The sequence below is a fragment of the Bison bison genome, unplaced genomic scaffold (assembly GCF_000754665.1).
Source record: "Bison bison bison isolate TAMUID 2011002044 unplaced genomic scaffold, Bison_UMD1.0 scf7180017864224, whole genome shotgun sequence".
Classification (NCBI taxonomy): domain Eukaryota; kingdom Metazoa; phylum Chordata; class Mammalia; order Artiodactyla; family Bovidae; genus Bison; species Bison bison.
In genome coordinates this window covers 370,131-379,171 of record NW_011494796.1, presented here as the reverse complement: position 1 = coordinate 379,171, position 9,041 = coordinate 370,131, and positions in this window count along the sequence as shown.

The window sequence follows — 9,041 nt, the reverse complement described above, 5'->3', positions numbered from 1 at the left end:
GAAAGGTTTCCTCAGCGACCAGTGCAAAAAAATAGAGGAAAACAACAGAATGGGAAAGACTAGAAATCTCTTCAAGAAAATTAGAGATACCAAGGGAACATTTCATGCAAAGATGGGCTCGATAAAGGACAGAAATGGTATGGACCTAACAGAAGCAGAAGATATTGAGAAGAGGTGGCAAGAATAAACAGAAGAACTGTATAAAAAAGATCTTGATGACCCAGATAATCACGATGGTGTGATCACTGACCTAGAGCCAGACATCCTGGAATGTGAAGTCAAGTGGGCCTTAGAAAGCATCACTACGAACAAAGCTAGTGGAGGTGATGGAATTCCAGTTGAGCTATTTCAAATCCTGAAAGATGATGCTGTGAAAGTGTTGCACTCAATATGCCAGCAAATTTGGAAAACTCAGCAGTGGCCACAGGACTGGAAAAGGTCAGTTTTCATTCCAGTCCCAAAGAAAGGCAATGCCAAAGAATGCTCAAACTACCGCACAATTGCACTCATCTCACATGCTAGTAAAGTAATGCTCAAAATTCTCCAAGCCAGGCTTCAGCAATATGTGAACTGTGAACTTCCAGATGTTCAAGCTGGTTTTAGAAAAGGCAGAGGAACCAGAGATCAAATTGCCAACATCCACTGGATCAAGGAAAAAGCAAGAGAGTTCCAGAAAAACATCTATTTCTGCTTTATTGACTATGCCAAAGCCTTTGACTGTGTGGATCACATAAACTGTGGAAAATTCTGAAAGAGATGCAAATACCAGACCACCTGACCTGCCTTTTGAGAAATTTATATGCAGGTGAGGAAGCAACAGTTAGAACTGGACATGGAACAACAGACTGGTTCCAAATAGGAAAAGGAGTTCGTCAAGGCTGTATATTGTCACCCTGCTTATTTAACTTATATGCAGAGTACATCATGAAACGCTGGACTGGAAGAAACACAAGCTGGAATCAAGATCGCTGGGAGAAATATCAATAACCTCAGATAAGCAGATGACACCACCCTTATGGCAGAAAGTGAAGAGGGACTAAAAAGCCTCTATGAAAGTGAAAGAGGAGAGTAAAAAAGTTGGCGTAAAGCTCAACATTCAGAAAACGAAGATCATGGCATCCGGTCCCATCACTTCATGGGAAATAGATGGGGAAACAGTGAAAACAGTGTCAGACTTTAATTTTTTAGGGCTCCAAAATCACTGCAGATGGTGACTGCAGCCATGAAATTAAAAGACGCTTACTCCTTGGAAGGAAAGTTATGACCAACCTAGATAGCATATTCAAAAGCAAAGACATTACTTTGCCGACAAAGGTCCATCTAGTCAAGGCTATGGTTTTTCCTGTGGTCATGTATGGACGTGAGATTTGGACTGTGAAGAAGGCTGAGCGCCACAGAATTGATGCTTTTGAACCGTGGTGTTTGAGAAGACTCTTGAGAGTCCCTTGGGCTGCAAGGAGATCCAATCAGTCCATTCTAAAGAGCAGCCCTGGGATTTCTTTGGAAGGACTGATGCTAAAGCTGAAACTCCAGTACTTTGGCCACCTCATGGGAAGAGTTGATTCATTGGAAAAGACTCTGACGCTGGGAGGGATTGGGGGAAGGAGGAGAAGGGGACGACAGAGGATGAGATGGCTGGATGGCATCACTGATTCGATGGATGTGAGTCTGGGTAAACTCCGTGAGTTGGTGATGAACAGGGAGGCCTGGCGTGCTGCGATTCATGGGGTCGCAAAGAGTCGGACACGACTGAGCGACTGAACTGAACTGAAACACTTGTTTGGAGAAGGCGATGGCGCCCCACTCCAGTACTCTTGCCTGGAAAATCCCATGGACGGAAGAGCCTGGTAGTCTGCGGTCCATGGGGTCGCTAAGAGTCCGACAGGATGGAGCGGCTTCACTTTCACTTTTCACTTTCATGCATTGGAGAAGGAAATGGCAACCCACTCCAGTGTTCTTGCCTGGAGAATCCCAGGGACGGGGGAGCCTGGTGGTCTGCTCTCTATGGGGTCGCACAGAGTCGGACACGACTGAAGCGACTTAGCAGCAGCAGCAGCAGCAAACACTTGTTTGGAGAAGTCAATGGCACCCCACTCCAGTACTCTTACCTGGAAAATCCCATGGACGGAGGAGCCTGGTACGCTGCAGTCCATGGGGTCGCTAGTAGTCGGACACAACTGAGCGACTTCACTTTGACTTTTCACTTTCATGCATTGGAGAAGGAAATGGCAACCCACTCCAGTGTTCTTGCCTGGAGAATCCCAGGGATGGTGGAGCCTGGTGGGCTGCTGTCTATGGGGTCTCACAGAGCCGGACATGACTGAAGCAACTTAGCAGCAGCAGCAAACACTTGTTTTATATTTATTCATTAGAATAACCATTTTTTATAACCTCATAGCAGAAAGTTAGAGACTTTTAAGCCTCAAACAATTACTTCCTTGCCCCCGAAATACTATGACTCAGATAAGCTTTACAAAAATATAAGTGCTAGTCCAGGGTTTTTTTGGTAACTCTTGCCTTGTTTTTGTTTCAAAAGGTGATTCAGACCATTACTAGAAGGAATTCTGGAAGAGAGTTTTCTGAGGCATTAGAATGCTTAGAAAATCATGCTTCAAATAAGAGGAGTGTTTTTTTCTTTGTTTGTTTTGTGTTTGTATATTTGCATGATGGAAAGCACACTCTCAAAATCTCTAAAGCCAAAATAACTTTAAAAAGTAATGATTTTGATTTCATTATGTTATTATACATTGATCTCCTCCTGTGTTACTTAAAACTGATAGTTGAATTTCATGATATCTTTAACAAGCTAAAGTGAAACTGGTGGCGGTTCAGCTTCTCTTGATACTAAATAGAATTATTTTTAAAAAGTAGAGATGAGACTAAGGTTATTTTCTTTCCCTGTGCTTGACGCTCTACTGCCACTACTTAATTTTCAATTTCCTACTCCCAGTAAGTTGCCAAAAAACAAAATTACCCTGCACAAAAAGCTGTCACCATGTTAATTAAAAATTATTACCAAAAAATTACCTTTTCAGTTGCCTATGTTCAAGCTATTGCAAATCTGTTAGTGAATATTTTAAGTTATCATTATATTATACAATACTAAACGTAAAAAACATGTCTCATCATTCTTTTTTTTTTTAATGTAAAAAAAAGTTCTCAAAGATATATAGCCCATCTAATGATATTATTTAAAATCCTCACCAGTAAAATTTAATGTTTCCTATAATGTATTAGTATAAACAATTAGATATTGAAAAAGTTTAAATCTAGATAATGTTTCCTGCGTAAATATAAGAAGTAATTAGAATTTACTAAAAATTATTTATTCTAATTAATTTAATAAAAATTCAAATAGTGCACTAAAATGACACTGAACCAGTATGTATTGAAATTTGGGGAAGGAAAATCTAATACTGTGATTATCTAATTGTTACTACAGCATAAATTTAAATAAGCAAATTAGATATAAATTAAAAAATATAAAGAAAGAATACAGCCAATTTTAAAGCATTTTCCACAACTGAAAAAGGTTAGTGATATTGATAACTTTTATAATCGCCTATCGGGTCAGTATTTTTCCCCCTCTGTTCTTGTCATAGCAAAAAGTTGAAATGATAGGCGAGGACAGTTCAAGCAGGCAGGATTGTTAAGCAAGCAGCATATAGCATACAGCACACAGAGATGTGACAGCGAACCAGCCCCCATGGAAGTGGTCCCTCCACGTTTTAGGTTTCCCTTTTTATGTCCTTTGTTCCCGTCCTTAAGTGGTCCCTGGAGCCTAATTGGCTATTCCCTATGCAAAATAGGGCTTGTACGGAGAGCAGTCAGGAGAGGGGGCATGTTGGGCACGTTTTCCTGCCAGAGATTCTCACTCCAGCTTTCCCTTTCCTTGTTTGTCCTGCCCATGGTCCTTTCAGTCACCACATCCTCTGATTGCTATCTTGGACCCATTTTTCCTATTCTAACTACCTAATACATCTTTCCATTTAATAACTGTATATTAAAGCCTATGTAAAAGATTCTGGTGGTCCCAAAGATGTCCATGAATTCTCTATGGACAAAGGGTCTTTACCTGCAAATTGATTAAAATAGACTAGAATGCTTCTTCTCAAATGTTAATGTGAAAACATTTAACCCATGCAGCATCCTGGGTGGGAGGAGACTTCGGGGGAGAATGGATACATATATATGTATGGCTGAGTCCTTTTGCTGTTCACCTGGAACTATCAGAACATTGCTAATTGGCTATACCTTAAAACAAAATCAAGTTTTTTATAAAAGAAAACATATAACTCAATTGTCTTGTTAAAATACATTTTCTGATTTAGTGGGTCTGGGATGAAGTTTGAGAAACTATTTCCAGCAGAACTCCAGGTAATATCAATGGTCTCAGTGTGAAGCCTACAGTTTGAATAGCAAGAGTTAGACAACCCTGCTGTTTATTTACTTTTTGACTCTTCAGATCTAGTTACAGATTGGCAGGAAAGAATGAAATAATAAAGCTATTATATGACAGAATATTGTTTTAATAGCAGATGTAAAAATAACTTGGTTTCTTGTCTAAAAAGAGATTTGAGTTGATTTTGAATGTGGGTATGGGAAAGTTCTGCATAGAAAAAATTAATTTTGTTGTTAGTATTGAAAGATGGGCAAGATTTAAGGATGCAGAGAATGGAAAGAAGAGATTTGTTTGAAGAGGAAACAAGAATCAGAGTGAGCAAGGAACTATGAAAAATTTGGGGGACTGTCATATGGTCAAGTGGCTTAGAATGGCTGGTAGAGTATAAGAAAAATAAAGATATAAAGTTCTTCGTGCCATGTTTTGTCAGTCTTGTAGGTCAATCTAAGAAATTAAAAATAGTGATCTGGTGCATTTTGTGTAGTAACTGTTTATATGCTTATTTATGTATTTTTTAAATCAAAGGACAGAAAGTTCAATGTAGTAGCATTTATTTGCTCTTTATAATATTTCCTAGAGCTTGTGCTAGTTCCATATTGCATGAAAACAACTTCTGGATCATTTCTCAATACTTTCAGACCCCCTGTTTCCTCTTTACAATAAATACATTTAGAATTCCATGTATTACACTGAAATGAGATGCATAGATCACCTAAGAACATTCAAGCATTTTAAATCAAAAGGATGCATAATTTTGATATAAAAGAAAAATAAATAAGAGATGAGTTATATTTCAATATATGAATGCCTGCACTAAACTACATAAATAATATAATAAAGTAGTCAGGTGCTTGTACCTATATGTGGATTAACTCTAAACATAAAAGCTACAAATGCAGCCAAATAAAGGCATCTTTGGGCTTCTCAGGTGGCACTAGTGGTGAAGAAACCACCAGCCAATGCAGGAGACATAAGAGACAGGGGTTCAGTCCCTGGGTTGGGAAGATCCCCTGGAGGAGGGCATGGAAATCCATTTCAGTATTCTTGCTTAGAGAATTCCATAGACAGAGGAGCCTGGCAGGATATAGTCCATAGGATCACAAAGAGTAGGACATGACTGAGGCAACTTAGCATGCACACACACAAAGATATTTTCCTGGTAATTCAAACACCACAAACAGTATGATCTGGGATCATATGTTAAATAATGAATAATCTTGGTAACACTGCCAACAAAGTTAAGAATAGTCTTCCTTAAATTTATATAGGACTTAATTCCTGGATAATTTTATTTACATGAAAAGCATGCACAAAATACTTTATGCATTATTTTGTATTTATATATGAATCAGAATGATGTCCCAGGTGAAGATAATTAATAGCTAATTTTCATATACATGAATGACTTAAAGGTTATAGAAACCATATGCAGGATGGGAAGCAAATCTTCATGGGTGACTCACTACACTAGAGGATATCAGGTATCTCTGATATCAGTGGTACAAACTTGGTGACTGTGAATGTCAAAAAGACCCTATGAATTTCAACCTGCCTGAATGGTTTCTCAAATGATGAAGTCACAAATGATATTTTCAAGCTGGTTATCTGCCATATTGTTCAAATACATTGTGAATTAGTTTGTTAATACAAGTTCACAATTGAGGAACATTTATTGTATCAGAAATGCAAATCTGAAAATAAAGAGCTTTTAATTTCATTTAAAAGTGACTTTAAATGTTTTATCAAATTTTTCTTTCCTGATAAGAGTTTTTAGCTAAGATGGTGGAGGAATAGGACGGGGAGACCACTTTCTCCCCCACAAATTCATCGAAAGAACATTTGAGCACCAAGCAAATTCCACAGAACAACTTCTGAATGCTGGCAGAGGACATCAGGCACCCAGAAAAGCAGCCCATTGTCTTCGAAAGGAAGTAGGACAAAATATAAAAGATAAAAAGAGAGACAAAAGAGGTAGGGACAGAGATCCATCCTGGGAAGGGAGTCTTAAAAAAGAAAGAAGTTTCCAAACAGCAGGAAACAGTCTCTCCAGCGGGTCTGTGGCGAGCCTTGGAATCTCAGAGGGCAAAAATAACCAGGAAGAAAAATAAATAAATAATTAAAACCCACAGATTATGTGCTCGACACCAACCCCCAGCGGTGCAACAGCCCAGACACTCGCATCCCCCACTAGCAAGCAGGGGAGAGACAGGGAGGAGCGGGCAGTATTGCTTAGGATAAGGACCAGATCTGAATGCCCTGAGGGGAATCTGAGGGAACTAGCTTGAGATAGCAACCCAGACAGTGGGATAGCTGTCCCGCAATCCCCAAAAAGCCCTAACCACCACCAGGCATGCTCACAGAACAAAGGACTAAGCAGAGCTAGCCAGCTGCGGACCGGCCCATCCCCTGCCAGAGATAGGCAGGCAAGGGCAGCCAGAGCCGAAAGGGGGCAATTGCAGCCCCAGAGAGGCATCGTATACCAAACTGCAAGCAGACTTCGTTGCTAACCAAGATTTCTTAGGATTCTGGACTGTCGACATCCACCGGGAGGGTTGCAGCCAGAGATCAGCTTCCCAGAAGAGAGAAGGCGCTCCTGTCGTACAGCCAGAAAACTGAGCGGCTGGATGGGGGAGGGGATAAGTCACAGCCTTGAACAGGGGGCAACTATGCACGCCAAGGACCTGGTCATCTGAGCTGTTCAGACCTCGGATGGGCGCAAAACGCAGGCCCAACTAAGTCTGCGCCTTTGTGGTGTACCCGAGAACCTAAACCTGAGCGGCTTAGACCTGGGAAGTGCATGCAAACCAGGGCCCGCATGAGGCAGTTCCCAGCAGAGCAACCTAGAGTCTGAGCAGTGTAGACTGGAAAGCATACACGCCTTGAGTGGGGGCAAACCCAGTGTGGCTGAATCACTGTGAACACACGCCAGTGACATTTGTTTGCAGTGTTCCTCCCTCCCCAAAGCACGACTGAACAAGCAAGCCTAAAAAAATAGTGACCACCACCATGCCCCTTGTGTCAGGGCGCAAATTAGACACCAAAGAGACCAGCAAACAGAAGAAGCTAACATAAACAGAGGAAACTACTTTTGAAGTGACAGGTGCTGTAGATTAAAACCCTGTAGTTAGCACCAACGGCATAGAAAGGGGCCTATAGTCCGTGAGAAGTAACTATCTGAAAATGAATTGACCCCACACTGTCCGTGACAGCTCCAGAGAAAGTCTTAGATATATTTTTACTATTATCATTTTTTTAAATTTTTAAGTCCTCATTACTCCTTTAATTTTCATTTTTATAACCTACAATTACCTGGCAAAAAAAAAGAAAGACTATTTTTAAAGCAAATTTCATATATATATATTTTATAATTTCTGTGATTTTGTGGAGTTTTTTTTTGTTTGTTGCTTGTTTGTTTGTTTGTTTCTTAATATTATATTTTTGAGAATCTAACCTCTACTCACGATGGTGTGATCACTGACCTAGAGCCAGACATCCTGGAATGTGAAGTCAAGTGGGCTTTAGAAAGCATCACTACGAACAAAGCTAGTGGAGGTGATGGAATTCCAGTTGAGCTATTCCAAATTCTGAAAGATGATGCCGTGAAAGTGCTGCACTCAATATGCCAGCAAATTTGGAAAACTCAGCAGTGGCCACAGGACTGGAAAAGGTCAGTTTTCATTCCAGTCCCAAAGAAAGGCAATGCCAAAGAATGCTCAAACTACCGCACAATTGCACTCATCTCACACGCTAGTAAAGTAATGCTCAAAATTTTTCAAGCCAGGCTTCAGGAATATGTGAACCGTGAACTTTCTGATGTTCAGGCTGGTTTTAGAAAAGGCAGAGGAACCAGACATCAAATTGTCAACATCCGCTGGATCATAGAAAAAGCAAGAGAGTTCCAGAAGAGCATCTGTTTCTGCTTTATTGACTATGCCAAAGTCTTTGTGTGGATCACAATAAACTGTGGAAAATTCTGAAAGAGATGGAATACCAGACCACCTGATCTGCCTCTTGAGAAATTTGTATGCAGGTTAGGAAGCAACAGTTAAAACTGGACATGGAACAACAGACTAGTTCCAAATAGGAAAAGGAGTTCGTCAAGGCTGTATATTGTCACCCTGTTTATTTAACTTATATGCAGAGTACATTATGAGAAACGCTGGGCTGGAAGAAGCACAAGGTGGAATCAAGATTGCTGGGAGAAATATTAATAACCTCAGATATGCAGATGACATCACCCTGATGGCAGAAAGTGAAGAGGAACTAAAAAGCCTCTTGATGAAAGTGAAAGTGGAGAGTGAAAAAGTTGGCTTAAAGCTCAACATTCAGAAAACGAAGATCATGGCATCCGGTCCCATCACTTCATGGGAAATAGATGGGGAAACAGTGGAAACAGTGTCAGACTTTATTTTCTGGGGCTCCAAAATCACTGCAGATGGTGACTGCAGCCATGAAATTAAAAGACACTTACTCCTTGGAAGGAAAGTTATGACCAACCTAGCATATTCAAAAGCAAAGACATTACTTTGCCGACAAAGGTCCATCTAGTCAAGGCTATGGTTTTTCCTGTGGTCATGTATGGATGTGAGAGTTGGACTGTGAAGAAGGCTGAGCGCTGAAGAATTTATGCTTTTGAACT